We start from the raw sequence: 24784 nt of genomic DNA on the forward strand, positions 1-24784 counted from the left end.
AGCGGAATTCACAACAGGGGTCCTCCTGTATTCCTATTTTTTACCAGCGATCTGCCTGCAAAAAGTAAAAGTTCCATAGTGGGAGAAGCTATAAAAGTAAAAGAAAAGTGAAAAAAAAATAGTGAAAATATAAAAAAACAAAATCACTAAATGTTTAAAAATAATATATATACCGTATATACTCGAGTATAAGCCGACCCGAGTATAAGCCGACGCCCCTAATTTTGCCACAAAAAACTGGGAAAACTTATTGACTCGAGTATAAGCCTAGGGTGGAAATGCAGCATTTACCGGTGAATTTCAAAAATAAAAATAGATCATTATTTCCCCATAGCTGTGCCATATAGTGCTCTGCACCGTTCATATTGCCCCATATCTGTGCCCTATATATGCTGTGCACCGTTCATATTGCCCCATATCTGTGCCATATAGTGCTCTGCACCGTTCACATTTCCCCATATCTGTGCCCCATATAGTGCTCTGCACCGTTCATATTGCCCCATATCTGTGCCATATAGTGCTCTGCACCGTTTATATTGCCCAATATCTGTGCCCCATATATGCTCTGCACCGTTCATTTTTGTCCCATAGCTGTGCCCCATACAGTGCTCTGCACCATTCATATTTCCCAATAGATGCTCCATGTAAATTAGTGCCGCAGCTGCTGCTGGCTGCTGCTGCAATAAAAAAAAAAATGCCATACTCACCTCTCTTGATTGCAGCTACCGGCGTCCGGTCCCAGCGTCTCTCCGCTCTGACTGATCAGGCAGAGGGCGCCGCGCACACTATATGCCTCATCGCGCCCTCTGACCTGAACAGTCAGAGCGCAGATAGACGCCGGGAAGATGGCGCGGCGCCCGGTGGCTGGAACGTGGACAGGTGAATATTACATACTTACCTAGTCCCAGCGATCCTGGGGCTTCCCGCCTGTCACATGGTCTTCGGTGCCGCAGCCTCTTCCTCTATCAGCGGTCACCGTTACCGCTGATTAGAGAAATGAATAGGCGGCTCCACCCCTATGGGAGGTGGAGCCGCCTATTCATTTCTCTAATGAGCGGTCCTACGTGACCGCTGAAGAGGGGAAGAAGCTGCAGCACAGAAGACCGTGGGACAGGCGGGGAGCGCCAGGATCGCTGGGACTAGGTGAGTATACCTCAGCGCCCTCACCCCCTCACCCGCCAACCCCACCGCTACCGTGACTCGAGTATAAGCCGAGAGGGGCACTTTCAGCCCAAAAATTTGGGCTGAAAATCTCGGCTTATACTCGAGTATATACGGTATATATATATATATACATATATATATATACCGTATATACTCGAGTATAAGCCGACCCGAGTATAAGCCGACCCCCCTAATTTTGCCACAAAAAACTGGGAAAACTTATTGACTCGAGTATAAGCCTAGGGAGGAAAATGCAGCAGCTATCAGTTAATGTCAAAAATAAAAATAGATTCCAATAAAAGTAAAATTAATTGAGACATCAGTAGGTTAAGTGTTTTTGAATATCCATATTGAATCAGGAGCCCCATATAATGCTCCATACACTTCATGATGGGCCCATAAGATGCTCTATATAAAAATGTGCCACATATAATGCCCCATACAGTTCATTATTGCCCCATAGATGCTCCATATAAAGCTGTGCCCCATATACAATGCTCTGCACCATTCATTATTGCCCCATAGCTGTGCCATATAGTGCTCTGCACCGTTCATTATTGCCCCATAGCTGTGCCATATAGTGCTCTGCATCGTTCGTTATTACCCCATAGCTGTCATATAGTGCTCTGCACCGTTCATTTTTGTCCCATAGCTGTGCCATATAGTGCTCTGCACCGTTCATTTTTGTCCCATAGCTGTGCCATATAGTGCTCTGCACCATTCATTTTTGTCCCATAGCTGTGCCATATAGTGCTCTGCACCATTCATTCTTGCCCCATAGCTGTGCCATATAGTGCTCTGCACCGTTCATTATTGCCCCATAGCTGTGCCATATAGTGCTCTGCACCGTTCATTATTGCTCCATAGCTGTGCCATATAGTGCTCTGCACCGTTTATTTTTGCCCCATAGCTGTGCCATATAGTGCTCTGCACCGTTCATTATTGCCCCATAGCTGTGCCATATAGTGCTCTGCACCGTTCATTTTTGTCCCATAGCTGTGCCATATAGTGCTCTGCACCGTTCATTATTGCCCCATTGATGTACCATAGAAAGCTGTGCCATTGCTGCTGCTGCAATAAAAAAAAAATGCCATACTCACCTCTCTTGCTTGCAGCTCTTCAGCGTCCGGTCTCGGCGTCTCTCCGCACTAACTGATCAGGCAGAGGGCGGCGCGCACACTATATGCGTCATCGCGCCCTCTGACCTGCACAGTCAGTGCGGAGAGAGACGCGGGGAAGACGGAGTGGCGCCGGGAAGATGGAGCGATGCCCGGCGTGTGGAACGGGGATAGGTAAATATGACATACTTACCTGCTCCTGGCGTCCCGCTCCTTCTCCCGGACAGCTGGTCTTCGGTGCCGCAGCCTCTTCCTCTATCAGCGGTCACCGTTACCGCTCATTAGAGAAATGGATATGCGGCTCCACCAGTATGGGAGTGGAGTCCATATTCATTTTTCTAATGAGCGGTCCCACGTGATCGCTGTACAGGGGAAGAACTGCAGCACCCGAAGACCGTGGGACAGCAGGGGGAGCGCCAGGATCGCTGGGACTAAGTAAGTATGCCTCAGCGCCCTCTTCCCCTCACCCGCCGACCCTGCCACACACCGTGACTCGAGTTTAAGCCGAGAGGGGCGCTCTTTTTCTACAGCTGCGCAGTGCATTCGGCACTTGCGCATGCGAGAAGCACTACGCCACCAACGGGAACTTAAGCAAGATGTGGGGGAGAAACAGACACAGACCACGCCCATCTGACCTGACCAGCCTGATTGACAGACAAAAAAGGACACTTTTGTAAGGTATTTCGGCAGCATAGGTAGGGAATCAGGGGACAAAAAATACCCTATTGTAAAGCACAGCTCAGGCCCTATTTAACGGTATTTTTATCTCCTACTGAAAAAACGGGGTGACAGGTTCCCTTTAAGTATATAATTCCATGTGTTAATTCATAGTTTTGAAGCCTTTAGTGTGAATGTACAATTTTCATAGTCATGAAAATACAGAAAAATCTGTAAATGAGAAGGTGTGTCCAAACTTTCGGTCTGTACTGTATATGTATATATATATATATATATATATATATATATATATATATATACAGTTATATGAAAAAGTTTGGGCACCCCTATTAATCTTATGCTTAATGTTTTATAAAAATTGTTTTTTTTGCAACAGCTATTTCAGTTTCATATATCTAAGAACTGTTGGACACAGTAATGTTTCTGCCTTGAAATGAGGTTTATTGTACTAACAGAAAATGTGCAATCTGCATTCAAACAAAATTTGACAGGTGCATAAGTATGGGCGCCCTTATCATTTTCTTGTTTTAAATACTCCTACCTACTTTTTATTAAGTTACTAAAGCACTTTTTTTGGTTTTCTAACCTCATTGAGCTTTGAACTTCATAGCCAGGTGTATGCAATCATGAAACAAGCTACTTAAAGTGGCCACTTGCAAGTTGTTCTCCTGTTTGAACCTCCTCTGAAGAATGGCATGATGGGCTCCTCAAAACAACTGTCAAATGATCTGAAAACAAAGATTATTCAACATAGTTGTTCAGGGGAAGGATACAAAAAGCTGTCTCAGAGATTTAAACTGTCAATTTCCACTGTGAGTAACATAGTAAGGAAATGGAAGAACACAGGTACAGTTCTTGTTAAGGCCAGAAGTGGCAGGCCAAGAAAAACATCAAAAAGACAGAGAAGAAGAATGGTGAGATCAGTCAAGGACAATCCTCAGACCACCTCCAGAGAGCTGCAGCATCAACTTGCTGCAATGGTGTCACTGTGCATCGGTCAACTATACAACGCACTTTGCACAAGGAGAAGCTGTATGGGAGAGTGATGCGAAAGAAGCCGTTTCTGCAAGCACGCCACAAACAGATTCGGCTGAGGTATGCAAAAGCACATTTGGAGAGGCCAATTTCTTTTTGGAAGAAGGTCCTGTGGACTGATGAAACCAAGGCTGAGTTGTTTGGTCATACAAAAAGGCATTATGCATGGTGGACAAAAAACACAGCATTCCAAGAAAAACACTTGCTACCCACAGTAAAATTTGGTGGAGGTTCCATCATGCTTTGGGGCTGTGTTGCCAATACTGGCACCGGGAATCTTGTTAAAGTTGAGGGACGCATGGATTCCTCTCAGTATCAGCAGATTCTTGACAATAATGTTCATGAATCAGTGACAAAGTTGAAGTTACGCAGGGGATGGATCTTTCAGCAAGACAATGATCCAAAACACCGCTCCAAATCTACTCAGGCATTCATGCAGAGGAACAATTACACTGTTCTGGAATGGCCATCCCAGTCCCCAGACCTGAATATCATTGAATATCTGTGGGATCATTTGAAGAGAGCTGTCCATGCTCGGCGACCATCAAACTTAATTGAACTGGAATTGTTTTGTAAAGAGGAATGGTCAAAAATACCTTCATCCAGGATCCTTGAACTCATTAAAAGCTACAGGAAGCGACTAGAGGCTGTTATTTTTGCAAAAGGAGGATCTACTAAATATTAATGTCACTTTTTTGGTGGGGTGCCCAAACTTATGCACCTGTCAAATTTTGCTTGAATGCAGATTGCACATTTTCTGTCAGTACAATAAACCTCATTTCAAGGCAGAAACATTACTGTGTCCAACAGTTATTAGATATATGAAACTGAAATAGCTGTTGCAAAAAAAACAATTTTTATAAAACATTAAGCTTAAGATTAATAGGGGTGCCCAAACTTTTTCATATAACTGTATATATATATATATAGTAGTGCAGCTATGTTCACACCGTGCAGTAATAAGGCTGTTACCCAGGAAAGTTCTAAGCAAATGTATTTAATGTTCCAAATTCACAAAATGAACAGCACACGGTATCCTCGGGATCGCAGCTGGAGCGTCACAACAGATCGTATCCGAGACCAGTTGGCTTTTGGCTCTGTGTTAACTCATACAAGCCGGCTGTTGCAGAGCCACCTGCTCTGCCATTTGCAAACAAACACTGACACTCCCAAAGCTTTACTGCAAGGTTTTTAAATGGAATCTGTGGCCATGGGCCACTTGTAAAAACTGGCTACAGGGAGTGAACTGCACCACTACCATCCTGTAGTTCGCTCCAAATATAAAAGGCTACGCCGGGTTTTCTTATATCTGCATTAGGCAAATAGCTTGTCCAAGTTCATACTTACTTTTATTCTGCATTGCAACAACAGCTATACCTGTGACTGCAATGCACTCCAGCTTCCTTAATATGCTTCTATGTGCATAGCATCCCTCGCATATAATACCCGTCACTACCTCACATATCCCCCCTCTGTTGAAACTTGTGGGGTCGAACATTTGTCACCAAATAGGGTGCCCATGACAAGGTATTGGCATTTCCCTGCAACTTCCCTGCCCGATGTTCCACCAAAAAAACTAAAATTTTGTAAAGACAGGAACCACCTGGTGACCCGCGCATTCCTCTCTTTTGCATTAATCATCCAGATGAGGGAGGAATGATTCGTTACAAACTGAAACTGTCGCTTGAGCAAATAGTAGCCTAGGAACTCCAAGGTCCACTTAATCGCCAAGCACTCCTTTTCCGCTACGCTATAATTTTTCTCTGCCGGGGTAAGTTTCCTGCTCAAGTAGGTGACAGAATGTTCATCCCCGTTCACCTCTTGCGATAGTGCCGCACCTAGTCCTACCTCTGAGGCATCTGTTTGTGTTATAAAGGTTTTCCTGAAGTTGGGGCTGATGAGTACTGGCTGTCCACACAACGCCGACTTCATGGGCTGGAACACCTTCTCCTCTTGATGGTTCCACCGTACCATAATCAACTTCTTACCCTTTAACAGATTGGTTAGGGGTGACGATCTCCCTGCAAAATTGGGTATAAACTGATGGTAGTACCCAATGATGCCGAGAAATGCCCTCACCTGTTTCTTACTTAAAGGCTTGGGCCAGTTGTGGATGGCCTCAATCTTATTTATTTGGAGTTTTATAACCCCGCAGTCAATCACGTACCCTAAGTACCGTGCTTCCATGAGACCTATCGCACATTTTTTGGGTTTGCTGTTAGCCTTGTGATTCTGAGTGAATCCATTACTGCTTGCACCTGAGGCAGGTGGGAATGCCAGTCGGTACTAAAGATGACGATATCTTCTAAATAGGCTGATGCGTACTTCTGGTGAGGCTCTAACACTATGTCCATCAGCCTCTGGAATGTAGCCGGAGACCCATGTAATCCAAAAGTCAAGACAACATAGTGATAGAGACCCTGTGGCATGATAAAGGAGGTCTTTTCTTTTGCCAATTCTGTTAGTGGTATCTGCCAGTAACCTTTTGTAAGATTGAGTGTGGTGAAGTATTGGGCCTCCCCCAGTCTCTCAATTAGCTAGTCAACCTGGGACATTGGATAAAGGTCAAATTTTGACATCTCATTCAATTTCTGGAAGTCATTACAGAATCGTAATGATCTGTCTGGCTTTGGAATCAGTCCAATGGGGATAGCCTTCTCACTCATTTGCTTCACTTCAGCCGCGATGTCTTGCCTTGGGGCTTCTGGCACTCAGTGCCGTTTCATCCGTACCCTTACCCGGGGCTTGGTGACAATGTTATGCTGGATCACTGAGGTCCACCCTGGCAGCTCTGATAATAAGTCCATATTCTGTTGCACCATAACTCGAGTCTCCCATCGTTGCTGTTTCCTGAGAGCATCATTTACCTTAACCTTACCCCGTCTGTGTCCTTGGCCAGTGACAGAGGTTTCCCTGCTGGTGCGAACAGAGTCGCCTCTGTGACCAAACATTCAAAGTCCTTCCAGGCTTTTAGCAGGTTCACGTGGTACAGTTGTTCTGGTTTTCTCTCTCCGGGCTGGTACACTCTATAATTCACTTCTCCCAGCTTCCCCCGTATCTCATATGGCCCTTGCCACTTGGCCATGGGTTTACTCTCTGTGGTGGGAACTAGTACCAACACCCGGTCCCATTCTTTAAAGGTCCTGACCATGACTCTTTTATTATTCGTGCAGCTCTGCACGTCCTGGGCATCCATCAGATGCTCCTTTACTATGGACATGACTGCTGCAATCCGGACCTGCATGCTTGCCACGTGCTCGATCACACTCTGATGAGGAGTTGGCTCCTGTCCCACATTTCCTTTGCTACGTCGAGCAACCCCCTCGGATGCCTGCCATACAATAGCTCAAAAGGGGAGAAACCCCAGGAAGTCTATGGTACCTCACGGATAGCGAGCATCAGATAGGGCATTAAAATGTCCCATTTAGTGAGGAGCGAGTATGCTCGTCACTTGAATTTCTCCGAGCATGCTTGAGTGGTTCCCAGGTATTTCACCGTGCTCAGAGATTTAGTTAATGTCGACATAGCTGCATGATTTGCGGCTACTGTACAGATTGAATACATGTGGGGATTGCTTAATAAACAGGCAATCCCCACATATATTCAAGCGGTCTAGCAGCCGCAGATCATGCAGCTGTGTCAACATAAACTAAATCTCCAAGCACACCAAAATACTCGGAGACCACCCAAGCATGCTCGGAGAAACTCGAGTAGCAAGCATACTTGCTCATCTCTAGTCCCAATCCCTCCTATCCTTGGAGACCACCTTTTTGAGCATTGACTCGAGGTTTTTTTTAAACCTTACAACCAACCAGTCAGTATGTGCGGTTTAATGTGGAGCAGCTAACAAAGCTCCCAGGTCACCTTGGACATAAACGGAGTCCCCTGATCCTTTGGTAGCCCAAGGAGATAAAACATTGCAAACAACTCATGGGAGATTAGTTTTGCTGAGATGTGACAAAAGGGTATCACCTCTGGGTACCGAGTGGCATAGTCCACTACGACCAGAATATGTTGATGGCAATGGCGGACTTCACTATAGGCCCCACCAGATCCATTGCTATCTGCTCAAATGGTACCTCTATAATGGGTAGAGGCACCAATGGACTCTGGAAATTCACAGTGGGTGTGGTAAGTTGGCACTTGGGACAGGACTCACAGTACCTCTAGACCACAGTATAAATCACTGATCAAAAAAACTGCTGCAGTATTCGTTCTTGGGTCTTCTTTACCCCTAAGTGCCCACTCAGCATGTGTATGTATGTGCCATCTCTAGCACGGCTCAACGGTACAACTGAGGCACCACCAGCTGTTCTACCACTTCATCTCGGGTTTTATCAGCACTATACAACAAGTCTCGGTTGACATCCGTGCGGGGAAAAAACGTTTCTGCACACGGGTGCTGAGCCACCCCATTTATTTCCACCACCCTTTCTCGTGCCCGTGTGGGATCCTGGAGCTGCACTGTCCCAAACGTACCTGGGGACACTTCCAGCTTGGGGATCATCGGGGTCTCCTCGACCTCTCCTGCCAATACCTCTAGGGGAAACCTGGGACGATTAACCCTGTTCTCCCACAGGGACCAGAACAGGAGCAAGTCTCTACCTAACACGGTCCCATATGGAAGGGTCTTCACCACTTCCACCACATGTTTTATGTCTCCACATGGAATGGAAAACCTAACCTCCGCGGACGGGTACTCTCGGAGTTCCCCATGTATACACACCACCCCACTTTCTGACCATTGGGGTTGTCCCCGGCAACTAGTGACCTATGTACCAGATTCACTAAGTCACTAAGGTCCCTGAGTCCAAGAGAGCCTCCGTCTGGTACACGTTGACATGTACCTGGCACAGTTGGAGTTTGCTGCATGCAGTGCCTGTAGATGCGGTGCACACTGACTGGGCATACATTGAGACCCTGAGCATAAACCCGCAGTCCATAGGTTCAGCCATCAGGGAGCAGTTAGCAGCCACATGTCCGGGTCCTTGGCATCGCCAGCACCTGATAGTGGAGGCACCATTAATCTTTGAGACCGTTTTGGGGGAAACTGGTCTCCTGCCATTCTCACTCTGGGGCAGCGTCGGACTGGAGCACCTTGGGCCCACCAGAGAAAATCATTCTTGGGGCCCACTATGTAGCTACATAGAAATAGATACAAGACCACCAATTGTGCGGTAAAAAGCGCTAATATCAGGGTATAATATAAGGTAGTTCACGTCTTAATAATGTAGCAAGGGTTGGGGTAGCCCCCTCACAGAATATAATGTAGCCCCCTCATAAAATATAATGCAGTCCCCTCTCATAGAATATAATGCAGCACCCCACAAAATATAATGCAACCCTCTCAGGTATGACACAGTCCCCACCATAGAATATAATGTAGCACCCCCATAGGGTATAATGCAGCCCCCCTCATATAGTATAATGCCACCCAGCACAGAATATAATGTAGTCCCCTGAGAGAATGCAGTTCCACCACAGAATATAATGCAGCCCCCCCATAGAGTATACTGTAACCCCTCATATAGTATGATGTAGCCCCCATAATATTATGTAGTCCCCTGAGAGAATAATGCAGCCCCACCACAGAATATAATGCAGCCCCCCATAGAGTATACTGTAACCCCTCATATAGTATGATGTAGCCCCCATAATATAATGTAGTACCTTGAGTATAATGCAGTCCCCCCACAGAATATAATGTAGCCCCCCAGGGCCGTATTTAGAGTTTCTGCTGCCCTAGGCACTTTTAGCGCTGCCTCCCCTTTTGGTGAGTATGACACTATCGGCAGTAACTTTGGCAAAAATCGCTGATGTGAAAGTCGCCTTTTGCAGCAGATCGGGCAGTTTTTCTGCATCTGCCGCGTAACGGATCACTTATGGCAACACTGCGTTCGGCCTCAGTCATTCTCTATGGGATTTGCGGCACTTGCCGTGATCTGGCAAATGTGGTACCATACCTCCCAACTTTTGAAGAAGGGAAGGAGGTATAAAGTTTGCGGCGCGCGTAGTGCGCCGCGGCAAATTTTAGGCCACGCCTCTGACTAGACCCATTTCACAACTAGTCACACCCATATCCACGTCCCAACCGCAGCCATTTAGCACTGCTGATCACACTGTTTTATATACAATAATTATAAACAAAAAAATATGGCCACACAGTGCTCCATACTGTATAATGACCACACATGATGCTCAATACTGTATAATGACCACAAATGATGCTCAATACTGTATAACGGCCGCACATGATGCTCCATACTGTATAATGATCCCACATAATGCTCCATACTGTATAATGACCACACATGATGCTCCATACTGTATAACGGCCGCACATGATGCTCCATACTGTATAATGATCCCACATAATGCTCAATACTGTATAACGGCCACACATAATGCTCAATACTGTATAATGACCACAAATGATGCTCAATACTGTATAATAGCCACACATGATGCTCCATACTGTATAATGACCACAAATGATGCTCCATACTGTATAACGGCCACACATGATGCTCCATACTGTATAATGGTCACACATGGTGCTCCATACTGTATAATGGCTACACATGATGCTCCATACTGTATAATGATCCCACATAATGCTCAATACTGTATAATGACCACAAATGATGCTCAATACTGTATAACGGCCACACATGATGCTCCATACTGTATAACGGCCACACATGATGCTCCATACTGTATAACGGCCACACATGATGCTGAATACTGTATAATGACCCCCCTCCTGTATGCATGGCTCATCTCCCTCCTATCCCATATACATAGCTCATATTACCCCTCCTGTATGCATGGCTTATATTCCCCCCTGCATGGCTCATATTCCCCCCTGCATGGCTCATATTCCCCCCTGCATGGCTCATATTCCCCCCTGCATGGCTCATATTCCCCCCTGCATGGCTCATATCCCCCCCTGCATGGCTCATATTCCCCCCTGCATGGCTTATATCCCCCCCTGCATGGCTCATATTCCCCCCTGCATGGCTCATATCCCCCCCTGCATGGCTCATATTCCCCCCTGCATGGCTTATATCCCCCCCTGCATGGCTCATATCCCCCCCTGCATGGCTCATATCCCCCCCTGCATGGCTCATATCCCCCCTGCATGGCTCATATTCCCCCCTGTATGCAGGCTTATCTCTCCGCTCCTGCTCCTGCTCGGCGCGCCGGCTTATGTCCTCTTTCATTCCCCCCCCCCGTTCCCCCGTCCCTCATACTCACCTGTCTTCCCACTGCACGCCCGTGCCGACATCCCTCGCGCTCTGTCCCGACTCCAGGCGGCGGCGCCGGCGCAGCACCTTCTTCCTGCTTGAGCGGTCATGTGACACCGTTCATTAAGATCATGAATATGCGCATATTCATGATCTTAATGAGCGGTGTCACGTGACCGCTCGTGCAGTGCAGACGCCGAGACCATCGCTGGAGCAGGCAGGGTGAGTATTCAAGGCGAGCAGGCGAGCGAGCGAGCGGGCGGGCTGCGGCGGCGGGGGGGCCCTGGAGCGGGGGGAGGCCCTGCCAGCAGATGCCAGTGTCAGGGCCCACCGGAGGATCCTCCGGTTCCCCGGTGGGCCAGTCCGAGCCTGCTCTGGGGTACCCCCTCAGTATGGACTCAGTGATGACTGTCCCCAGCAAGAGAACACAACCCTTTCCCTGGCTCTTGGGCTTGCAGGGTCCGGCGTGAGAGCCGCAATGGGGCAGGGTCCCGTATAAAGTCCTGAGTGGCTGTCTACTGCTCGATTAATCCAACCATTTGGTCTAGAGTGAAAATGGTACCAATGAAAACATCAACTCATCCTCCAAAAAACAAGCCCTCATATGACTCTGTGGGCCAAAATATGGTAAAAATTATAGCTCTCAAATATGACTATGCAAAAGCTAGTTTTTGAAAAATAAAGGTGTCTTGGTATGTGACAACAAGTCAAACATAAAAAAACATATAGAAATCTGCTATCGCTGTAATCACACCGACCCGAAGAATAAACCGCACGAGGAACGGCGTAAAAAATAAAACCAATTATTTACCTGCTGTTGATTTGTTCATTCTCCCTCGCAAAGATTGCAGTAAGGCTTGACGCACATTTATCCTGCACTCTGCGCTGAGTGTTTAACTACCAAATCATATAACATAGTATAACGTATATATAATGGTAGTATAGCGATAGGATGTGTTTCTATGTAGTATTGTGTACATCTGGTACATCGGCGGTGTGTATCTAGTGTGGTGGTTGTATGTCTGTACAGTATACCAGTAGCGTGTTTGTAGGTAGTATAGCGGTAGGATGTGTTTCTATGTAGTATTGTGTACATCTGGTACATCGGTGTGTATCTGGTGTGGTGGCAGTATGTCTGCACAGTATACCAGTAGTGTGTATGTAGGTAGTATAGCGGTAGGATGTGTTTCTATATAGTATTGTGTACATCTAGTACATCGGTGTGTATCTAGTGTGGTGGCAGTATGTCTGTACAGTATACCAGTAGTGTGTATGTAGGTAGTATAGCGGTAGGATGTGTTTCTATATAGTATTGTGTACATCTAGTACATCGGTGTGTATCTAGTGTGGTGGCAGTATGTCTGTACAGTATACCAGTAGTGTGTATGATGGTAGTATAGCGGTAGGATGTGTTTCTATATAGTATTGTGTACATCTAGTACATCGGTGTGTATCTGGTGTGGTGGCAGTATGTCTGTACAGTATACCAGTAGTGTGTATGTAGGTAGTATAGCGGTAGGATGTGTTTCTATGTAGTATTGTGTACATCTGGTACATCGGTGTGTATCTGGTGTGGTGGCAGTATGTTTGTACAGTATACCAGTAGTGTGTATGAAGGTAGTATAGCGGTAGGATGTGTTTCTGTGTAGTATTGTGTACTTCTGGTACATCGGTGTGTATCTGGTGTGGTGGCAGTATGTCTGTACAGTATACTAGTAGTGTGTATGTAGGTAGTATAGCGGTAGGATGTGTTTCTGCAGTATTGTGTACATCTGGTACATCGGTGTGTATCTGGTGTGGTGGCAGTATGTCTGTACAGTATACAGTAGTGTGTATGAAGGTAGTATAGCGGTAGGATGTGTTTCTGTGTAGTATTGTGTACATCTGGTACATCGGTGTGCATCTGGTGTGGTGGCAGTATGTCTGTACAGTATACCAGTCAGAGGCGTAGCTAGAGCTTTTGCCGCCCGGGGCTGTTCCCGTGTTTGGCGCCCTCCCGGCTCAATACACACAAAGGTTACCAAAAATGGTTTTCCTGTTTTGTAGAACTTAAACTGGGCCTAATGGTGTCACCCCCACATGCCACACCTGTGACTTAATACCACCACACCATGACCAGGCCACATAGTGACCGAATAATATCACATACAAGGGACAAATACCACAACACCATTTCCAGACCACATATTACCACCACATAGTGACTGAATACTACAATACTGATCAGTAATAAAAAAAAAAAAAAAACACAATACTATCACCATAAGTGCCAGTATTCACAGGAGATCTGTACTTAGTATGCAGTGTCTGTGTAAAGGTAATACTGAGATCACTGGTGGTATTATACACAGGAACTCTATATAGTATACAGTGTATAGTGTCAGTGTATAGGTAACACTGACTCACCAGTGACGTCTCTAGGTGAAGTCCTTCATCTTTCATCCAGCACAGACCGCCATCATTCCTTCCAGCCAGGACTCGTTTCTGCAGGAAATAACACAGTTATCTCGAGCTCCGCTTGCAGAACACATTACTTAATTTTTCACAACTTCTACATTACATCACATGAAGAAAAAAAGGTGATATAGTGTCACTCTGCACAGTAACAGGACCGCCCCCCCATTTAAAACAGTATACTCAAAAAAATAAAATAAATACATCACTGCAGTAATAATATCCCTTAATTATCCCCTATGGTAACACTATTCCCCACCCTGGCCCCGTTTATCTCATTCCTGGCTCCAGCCATATGTTCTCGCATCCTGCCCTCATGAGTATCCATTCTACCCCATATGATCTCCACATCCTGCCCCATATGTCTCCATCGTATCCATCCTGCCCCATGATCCAATCCTGCCCCATGATCCAATCCTGCCCCGTGTCTCCAATCATGCCCCGTATCTACATTCTGCCCATGCCTCAAGTCCTGCCCCCAGTGTGTCCAGCATATTACCCCCATGTTGTCCAGCAATCTGCCCCAGTGTGTCCAGCATATTACCCCCAGTGTGTCCAGCAATCTGCCCCAGTATGTCCAGCACAGCCCCCAGTGTGTCCAGCAATCTGCCCCAGTGTCCAGCCTTTACCCAGTGTGTCCAGCAGTCTGCCCCAGTGTGTCCAGCATATTACCCCCAGTGTCCAGCATTGCCCCAGTGTGTCCAGCATATTACCCCCAGTGTGTCCAGCAATCTGCCCCAGTGTCCAGCATTGCCCAGTGTGTCCAGAAGTCTGCCCCAGGGTCTCCAGCATTGCCTCAATGTGTCCAGAAATCTGCCGCAGGGTCTCCAGTATTGCCCCAGTGTGTCCAGCAATCTGCCCCATGGTCTCCTATATTGCCCCAGTGTGTCCAGCATTCTGCCCCATGGTCTCCAGTATTGCACCGGTGTGTCCAGCAATCTGCCCCATGGTCTCCTGTATTGCTCCAGTGTGTCCAGCATTCTGCCCCATGGTCTCCAGTATTGCCCCGGTGTGTCCAGCAATCTGCCCCATGGTCTCCAGTATTGCCCCAGTGTGTCCAGCAATCTGCCCCATGGTCTCCAGTATTGCCCCGGTGTGTCCAGCAATCTGCCCCATGGTCTCCTGTATTGCCCCAGTGTGTCCAGCATTCTGCCCCATGGTCTCCAGTATTGCCCCGGTGTGTCCAGCAATCTGCCGCATGGTCTCCAGTATTGCCCCAGTGTGTCCAGCATTCTGCCCCATGGTCTCCAGTATTGCCCCGGTGTGTCCAGCAATCTGCCCCATGGTCTCCAGTATTGCCCCAGTGTGTCCAGCATTGCCCCCAGACAGTCAGACATAAAGAAAAAAAAAAAAAGTAAAATCCTCACCTCTCCCGTTCCTAGCGCAGGTCCGGTGCAGCCAGTCAGCGTCTCTCCGGCTCTGCGACGCTCAGGACAGAGAGGCAGAGCGGCGCGCACAGTAGTGACGTCATCGCGCCCTCTGCTCTGAGACGTCGCAGAGTCAGAGGACGCTGAAGCCGCAGGAAACAGGAGAGGTGAGTATTAGAGCGGGGGGCGCGGTCCGGGGGTGGGGGAAGCTGGCCCTGGTCGTGGCGGCGGACGGCGCCGCCCGAAGATTTAAAGGGGCGTCTTTTTTTTTTTCTTCTCCTGCAGCGCCGGCCGCCCCCCGCAATGTGCCGCCCGGGGCGGACCGCCCCCCCCGCACCCTCGTCCTACGCCACTGATACCAGTAGTGTGTATGAAGGTAGTATAGCGGTAGGATGTGTTTCTATGCAGTATTGTATACATCTGGTACATCGGTGTGTATCTGGTGTGGTGGCAGTATGTCTGTACAGTATACAGTAGTGTGTATGTAGGTAGTATAGCGGTAGGATGTGTTTCTATGCAGTATTGTATACTTCTGGTACATCGGTGTGTATCTGGTGTGGTGGCAGTATGTCTGTACAGTATACAGTAGTGTGTATGTAGGTAGTATAGCGGTAGGATGTGTTTCTATGCAGTATTGTATACTTCTGGTACATCGGTGTGTATCTGGTGTGGTGGCAGTATGTCTGTACAGTATACAGTAGTGTGTATGTAGGTAGTATAGCGGTAGGATGTGTTTCTATGTAGCATTGTGTACATCTGGTACATCGGTGTGTATCTGGTGTGGTGGCAGTATGTCTATACAGTATACAGTAGTGTGTATGTAGGTAGTATAGCAGTAGGATGTGTTTCTGTGCAGTATTGTGTACATCTGGTACATCGGTGTGTATCTGGTGTGGTGGCAGTATGTCTGTACAGTATACAGTAGTGTGTATGAAGGTAGTATAGCGGTAGGATGTGTTTCTGTGTAGTATTGTGTACTTCTGGTACATCGGTGTGTATCTGGTGTGGTGGCAGAATGTCTGTACAGTATACCAGTAGTGTGTATCTAGGTAGTATAGTGGTAGGATGTGTTTCTATGTAGTATTGTGTACATCTGGTACATCGCTGTGTATCTGGTGTGGTGGCAGTATGTCTGTACAGTATACCAGTAGTGTGTATGTAGGTAGTATAGCGGTAGGATGTGTTTCTATGTACTATTGTGTTCCTCTGGTACATCGGTGTGTATCTGGTGTGGTGGCAGTATGTCTGTACAGTATACAGTAGTGTGTATGTAGGTAGTATAGCGGTAGGATGTGTTTCTATGCAGTATTGTATACTTCTGGTACATCGGTGTGTATCTGGTGTGGTGGCAGTATGTCTGTACAGTATACAGTAGTGTGTATGTAGGTAGTATAGCGGTAGGATGTGTTTCTATGCAGTATTGTATACTTCTGGTACATCGGTGTGTATCTGGTGTGGTGGCAGTATGTCTGTACAGTATACAGTAGTGTGTATGTAGGTAGTATAGCGGTAGGATGTGTTTCTATGTAGCATTGTGTACATCTGGTACATCGGTGTGTATCTGGTGTGGTGGCAGTATGTCTGTACAGTATACAGTAGTGTGTATGAAGGTAGTATAGCGGTAGGATGTGTTTCTGTGTAGTATTGTGTACTTCTGGTACATCGGTGTGTATCTGGTGTGGTGGCAGAATGTCTGTACAGTATACCAGTAGTGTGTATCTAGGTAGTATAGTGGTAGGATGTGTTTCTATGTAGTATTGTGTACATCTGGTACATCGCTGTGTATCTGGTGTGGTGGCAGTATGTCTGTACAGTATACAGTAGTGTGTATATAAGTAGTATAGCGGTAGGATGTGTTTCTATGTACTATTGTGTTCCTCTGGTACATCGGTGTGTATCTGGTGTGGTGGCAGTATGTCTGTACAGTATACAGTAGTGTGTATGTAGGTAGTATAGCGGTAGGATGTGTTTCTCTGTAGCATTGTGTACATCTAGTACATCGGTGTGTATCTGGTGTGGTGGCAGTATGTCTGTACAGTATACAGTAGTGTGTATGTAGGTAGTATAGCGGTAGGATGTGTTTCTGTGCAGTATTGTGTTCTTCTGGTACATCGGTGTGTATCTGGTGTGGTGGCAGTATGTCTGCACAGTATACAGTAGTGTGTATGAAGGTAGTATAGCGGTAGGATGTGTTTCTGTGCAGTATTGTGTACATCTGGTACATCGCTGTGTATCTGGTGTGGTGGCAGTATGTCTGTACAGTATACCAGTAGTGTGTATGTAGGTAGTATAGCGGTAGGATGTGTTTCTGTGTAGCATTGTGTACATCTAGTACATCGGTGTGTATCTGGTGTGGTGGCAGTATGTCTGTACAGTATACAGTAGTATGTATGTAGGTAGTATAGCGGTAGGATGTGTTTCTATGTAGCATTGTGTACATCTGGTACATCGGTGTGTATCTGGTGTGGTGGCAGTATGTCTATACAGTATACAGTAGTGTGTATGAAGGTAGTATAGCGGTAGGATGTGTTTCTGTGTAGTATTGTGTACTTCTGGTACATCGGTGTGTATCTGGTGTGGTGGCAGTATGTCTGTACAGTATACTAGTAGTGTGTATGTAGGTAGTATAGCGGTAGGATGTGTTTCTATGTAGCATTGTGTACTTCTGGTACATCGGTGTGTATCTGGTGTGGTGGCAGTATGTCTGTACAGTATACAGTAGTGTGTATGAAGGTAGTATAGCGGTAGGATGTGTTTCTGTGAAGTATTGTGTACTTCTGGTACATCGGTGTGTATCTGGTGTGGTGGCAGTATGTCTGTACAGTATACCAGTAGTGTGTATGTAGGTAGTATAGCGGTAGGATGTGTTTCTATGTAGTATTGTGTTCCTCTGGTACATCGGTGTGTATCTGGTGTGGTGGCAGTATGTCTGTACAGTATACAGTAGTGTGTATAAAGGTAGTATAGCGGTAGGATGTGTTTCTCTGTAGCATTGTGTACATCTAGTACATCGGTGTTTATCTGGTATGGTGGCAGTATGTCTGTACAGTATACCAGTAGTGTGTATGTAGGTAGTATAGCGGTAGGATGTGTTTCTGTGCAGTATTGTGTTCTTCTGGTACATCGGTGTTTATCTGGTGTGGTGGCAGTATGTCTGTACAATATACCAGTAGTGTGTATGTAGGTAGTATAGCGGTAGGATGTGTTTCTGTGCAGTATTGTGTTATTCTGGTACATCGGTGTTTATCTGGTGTGGTGGCAGTATGTCTGTACAGTATACCAGTAGTGTGTATGTAGGTAGTATAGCGGTAGGATGTGTTTCTGTGCAGTATTGTGTTCTTCTGGTACATCGGTGTGTATCTGGTGTGGTGGCAGTATGTCTGTACAGTATACCAGTAGTGTGTATGTAGGTAGTATAGCGGTAGGATGTGTTTCTATGTAGTATTGTGTACATCTGGTACATCGGTGTGTATCTGGTGTGGTGGCAGTATGTCTGTACAGTATACCAGTAGTGTGTATGTAGGTAGTATAGCGGTAGTATGTGTTTCTGTGCAGTATTGTGTTCTTTTGGTACATTGGTGTGTATCTAGTGTGGTGGCAGTATGTCTGTACAGTATACTAGTAGTGTGTATCTAGGTAGTATAGTGGTAGGATGTGTTTCGATGTAGTATTGTGTACTTCTGGTACATCGGTGTGTATTTGGTGTGGTGGCAGTATGTCTGTACAGTATACCAGTAGTGTGTATGTAGGTAGTATAGCGGTAGGATGTGTTTCTATGTAGTATTGTGTACTTCTGGTACATCGGTGTGTATTTGGTGTGGTGGCAGTATGTCTGTACAGTATACCAGTAGTGTGTATGTAGGTAGTATAGCGGTAGGATGTGTTTCTATGTAGTATTGTGTACTTCTGGTACATCGGTGTGTATCTGGTGTGGTGGCAGTATGTCTGCACAGTATACCAGTAGTGTGTATGTAGGTAGTATAGCGGTAGGATGTGTTTCTGTGCAGTATTGTGTTCTTCTGGTACATCGGTGTGTATCTAGTGTGGTGGCAGTATGTCTGTACAGTATACAGTAGTGTGTATATATGTAGTATAGCGGTAGGATGTGCTTCTATGTAGTATTGTGTACTTCTGGTACATCGGTGTGTATCTGGTGTGGTGGCAGTATGTCTGTACAGTATACCAGTAGTGTGTATATATGTAGTATAGCGGAAGGATGTGTTTCTATGTAGTATTGTGTACTTCTGGTACATCGGTGTGTATCTGGTGTGGTGGCAGTATGTCTGTACAGTATACAGTAGTGTGTATATACAGTATGTAGTATAGCGGTAGGATGTGTTTCTATGTAGTATTGTGTACTTCTGGTACATCGGTGTGTATCTGGTGTGGTGGCAGTATGTCTGTACAGTATACAGTAGTGTGTATGAAGGTAGTATAGCGGTAGGATGTGTTTCTGTGTAGTATTGTGTACATCTGGTACATCGGTGTGTATCTGCTGTGGTGGCAGTATGTCTGTACAGTATACAGTAGTGTGTATGTAGGTAGTATAGCGGTAGGATGTGTTTCTGTGCAGTATTGTGTTCTTTTGGTACATTGGTGTGTATCTAGTGTGGTGGCAGTATGTCTGTACAGTATACCAGTAGTGTGTATCTAGGTAGTATAGCGGTAGGATGTGTTTCTATATAGTATTGTGCACTTCTGGTACATCGGTGTGTATCTGGTGTGGTGGCAGTATGTCTGTACAGTATACAGTAGTGTGTATGTAGGTAGTATAGCGGTAGGATGTGTTTCTGTGTAGTATTGTGTACTTCTGGTACATCGGTGTGTATCTGGTGTGGTGGCAGTATGTCTGTACAGTATACCAGTAGTGTGTATATATGTAGTAAAGCGGTAGGATGTGTTTCTATGTAGTATTGTGCACTTCTGGTACATCGGTGTGTATCTGGTGTGGTGGCAGTATGTCTGTACAGTATACAGTAGTGTGTATGTAGGTAGTATAGCGGTAGGATGTGTTTCTGTGTAGTATTGTGTACTTCTGGTACATCGGTGTGTATCTGGTGTGGTGGCAGTATGTCTGTACAGTATACCAGTAGTGTGTATATATGTAGTAAAGCGGTAGGATGTGTTTCTATGTAGTATTGTGCACTTCTGGTACATCGGTGTGTATCTGGTGTGGTGGCAGTATGTCTGTACAGTATACAGTAGTGTGTATGTAGGTAGTATAGCGGTAGGATGTGTTTCTGTGTAGTATTGTGTACTTCTGGTACATCGGTGTGTATCTGGTGTGGTGGCAGTATGTCTGTACAGTATACAGTAGTGTGTATGTAGGTAGTATAGCGGTAGTATGTGTTTCTATGTAGTATTGTGTACTTCTGGTACATCGGTGTGTATCTGGTGTGGTGGCAGTATGTCTGTACAGTATACAGTAGTGTGTATGTAGGTAGTATAGCGGTAGGATGTGTTTCAATGTTGTATTGTGTACTTCTGGTACATCGGTGTGTATCTGGTGTGGTGGCAGTATGTCTGCACAGTATACCAGTAGTGTGTATATATGTAGTAAAGCGGTAGGATGTGTTTCTGTGTAGTATTGTGTACTTCTGGTACATCGGTGTGTATCTGGTGTGGTGGCGGTATATCTGTACAGTATACAGTAGTGTGTATGAAGGTAGTATAGCGGTAGGATGTGTTTCTGTGTAGTATTGTGTACATCTAGTACATCGGTGTGTATCTGGTGTGGTGGCAGTATGTCTGTACAGTATACCAGTAGTGTGTATGAAGGTAGTATAGCGGTAGGATGTGTTTCTATGTAGTATTGTGTACATCTGGTACATCGGTGTGTATCTGGTGTGGTGGCAGTATGTCTGTACAGTATACCAGTAGTGTGTATGAAGGTAGTATAGCGGTAGGATGTGTTTCTATGTAGTATTGTGTACATCTGGTACATCGGTGTGTATCTGGTGTGGTGGCAGTATGTCTGTACAGTATACAGTAGTGTGTATGTAGGCAGTATAGCGGTAGGATGTGTTTCTATGTAGTATTGTGTACATCTGGTACATCGGTGTGTATCTGGTGTGGTGGCAGTATGTCTGCACAGTATACCAGTAGGGAGTATGTAGGTAGTATAGCGGTAGGATGTGTTTCTATATAGTATTGTGTACATCTAGTACATCGGTGTGTATCTGGTGTGGTGGCGGTATATCTGTACAGTATACAGTAGTGTGTATGAAGGTAGTATAGCGGTAGGATGTGTTTCTGTGTAGTATTGTGTACATCTAGTACATCGGTGTGTATCTGGTGTGGTGGCAGTATGTCTGTACAGTATACAGTAGTGTGTATGAAGGTAGTATAGCGGTAGGATGTGTTTCTGTGCAGTATTGTGTACATCTGATACATCGGTGTGTATCTGGTGTGGTGGCGGTATGTCTGTACAGTATACAGTAGTGTGTATGAAGGTAGTATAGTGGTAGGATGTGTTTCTATATAGTATTGTGTACATCTAGTACATCGGTGTGTATCTGGTGTGGTGGCAGTATGTCTGTACAGTATACAGTAGTGTGTATGAAGGTAGTATAGTGGTAGGATGTGTTTCTATATAGTATTGTGTACATCTAGTACATCGGTGTGTATCTGGTGTGGTGGCAGTTAGAGTTGAGCGACCTTGACCTTTTTAGAGCCGAGCCGGGTTTTGCGAAACCCGACTATGTCCAAAGTCGGGTCGAGTGAAATCGGCCGATTATGACGTAAAGTCGGGATCGACCGAAACACGAAACCCAATGCAAGTCAATGGGGCAGCATAGTCGGCAGTGAGTGGGGGCCAGGAAAACACCTAGAGTGCCCATTTTAATGTCAAAACCATCCATTCTTCTTAATGAAGCTTGTCAAGCGTAATTTACCTTAAAATAATTGGAAGGCATTTGAAATTGGGGGTCATTTGGCTAAAGTTGTGGGGGGTAGGGCTGGTTCAAGTAATTAGTGGGCCCAGTAAATCTGGACCACGTCACGGCAGTGGAGCAGGGAGAGGTAAGTATTTCAACTTTGCAAGTGCTGTCATCCTGAGCAAGCAGGGGGGGCCCACTCGTTGGCATTGGCACTGGCACAGAGCCCCTCAAAGTACAGCGGTGTGTTTGCACGGCGGGGGCGCCTCCCACCGGCAGCAACACTTTTGCGTACTATGAGAGGCCCTGTGCCAGTGACGTCGCCAACTAGTATTCCTCCCCCCACCTGATGAAGGAACCTGCACTTTCATCTGCACCTTCCTCTTTGTCCCCGTGTAAGGTGGTATGGTATGCGGGAAGAGCAACCTGACTTTCAGCAGGGTCACAATGTTGTTGTGTAGCGTGCACGGGGAATGTTGCGTTATGGGTCAATGTACCAGCAGACTCATCTATCACTGGCTGGGCAATGGGCACGATGAAGTGGAAACACAGATATAGGCCCAAAGAAGAAAGTGGGCTAAATGCAGTTCAAAATTGGTAACACAGGAATAACCAGGGGGCATTGCAGTGGAGGACAACTGGAATGAGAGGCTGACACAGAGAGTAGGGCCAAATCAGTAAGTAGTCGAAATGCAGTTCAAAATTGGCAACCGTAGTAAACAGGCGGCACAGCTTTGTTCAGTGGAGGAGAACAGCAAGGAGTGGCAGACACCGATAGTAGGCCCCAACCCAACTAGTAGGCCAAATGCAGTCTAACATTAACAACTACTTAACGAGAGGCTGAAAATGGAATTTCAGGACAGGAAACCAGGAGAACAGCAAGGAGTGGCAGACACCGATAGTAGGCCCCAAACCAACTAGTACGCCAAATGCAGTTGTTCCATTTAACCACAATTTAATGAGAGCCTGAAGATAGAAGCTCAGGAAAGGCAACCTGGGGAACACCTTGGAGTGTAACACACCATCTCTCTCCACCCCATACCCATTTTGTAGGCCTAATGCTGTGTACTTTTCTACAACTACTAAACGAGAGTCGGAAGACCGAAGCAATGGCAAGGAAACCTGGGGAACACCTTGGAGTGTAACACACCATCTCTCTCCACCCCATACCCAATTTGTAGGCCTAATGCAGCCTACTTTCCGACACCTACTAAACGAGAGCATGAAGATCGAAGCTCAGGAAAGGCAACCTGGGGAACACCTTGGAGTGTAACACACCATCTCTCTCCACCCCATACCCATTTTTTAGGCCTAATGCAGTGTACTTTTCTACAACTACTAAACGAGAGTCGGAAGACCGAAGCAATGGCAAGGAAACCTGGGGAACACCTTGGAGTGTAACACACCATCTCTCTCCACCCCATTCCCCATTTTTTAGGCCTAATGCAGCCTACTTTCCGACACCTACTAAACGAGAGCATGAAGATCGAAGCTCAGGAAAGGCAACCTGGGGAACACCTTGGAGTGTAACACACCATCTCTCTCCACCCCATACCCATTTTGTAGGCCTAATGCTGTGTACTTTTCTACAACTACTAAACGAGAGTCGGAAGACCGAAGCAATGGCAAGGAAACCTGGGGAACACCTTGGAGTGTAACACACCATCTCTCTCCACCCCATACCCAATTTGTAGGCCTAATGCAGCCTACTTTCCGACACCTACTAAACGAGAGCATGAAGATCGAAGCTCAGGAAAGGCAACCTGGTGAAAACCTTGGAGTGTAACACAACCTGTCTCTACACCCCATACACAATTAGTAGGCCTAATGCAGCGTAGTTTCCAACAGCTACTAAACGAGAGCCGGAAGATCGAAGCTCAGGAAAGGCAACCTGGGGAACACCTTGGAGTGTAACACAACCTCTCTCTACACCACGGAAGGGCTGATTCTTAGGAAGGAAGGCTGTTGTAAATAAGCATTGCGCGTCCGAGGGTGATTATATTCTTATTCGGTATCTACTCACCCTCGGACGCGCCATGCTTCTTGATTTGTAATTAATGTTTATTTGCAATGTGCTTTTGACTTACTCAATTATTTTTTTAATTATTGATTTTATTAAATTAATAGTTTAACATCTTATTGGAAATAATTTAAAGGAGACGCGACAGGACAACACTCGGTGGATGCCATATCTGTGTTAACAACTCCAAAAAACTTTCAGTTAACTTCTTGCAGGAGAAAGAAATTGTAGCTGTTGGACCTTTGTAGTACAGTTCCAGATATTTGTTGTGTGTTTGTTTTGATTGTTAAAATGTCTGCATTTGAGATCTCAACACGATCTTATTTTTTATAATCAAATTAATTTTTTAAATATTTTATTAGGTTGGTTCAAGGGGTACACGGGCCGCAGTAGACAGGTCAGTGGAGGCCTAGTGGAAGGAGGGACCGCAGATGCGCCACTGTTTCACCCATACACAATTAGTAGGCCTAATGCAGCGTAGTTTCCAACAGCTACTAAACGAGAGCCGGAAGATCGAAGCTCAGGAAAGGCAACCTGGGGAACACCTTGGAGTGTAACAACAACCTCTCTCTACACCACGGAAGGGCTGATTCTTAGGAAGGAAGGCTGTTGTAAATAAGCATTGCGCGTCCGAGGGTGATTATATTCTTATTCGGTATCTACTCACCCTCGGACGCGCCATGCTTCTTGATTTGTAATTAATGTTTATTTGCAATGTGCTTTTGACTTACTCAATTATTTTTTTAATTATTGATTTTATTAAATTAATAGTTTAACATCTTATTGGAAATAATTTAAAGGAGACGCGACAGGACAACACTCGGTG

This window comes from Ranitomeya imitator, chromosome 5 (genome assembly GCF_032444005.1).
Source record: "Ranitomeya imitator isolate aRanImi1 chromosome 5, aRanImi1.pri, whole genome shotgun sequence".
Lineage (NCBI taxonomy): Eukaryota > Metazoa > Chordata > Amphibia > Anura > Dendrobatidae > Ranitomeya > Ranitomeya imitator.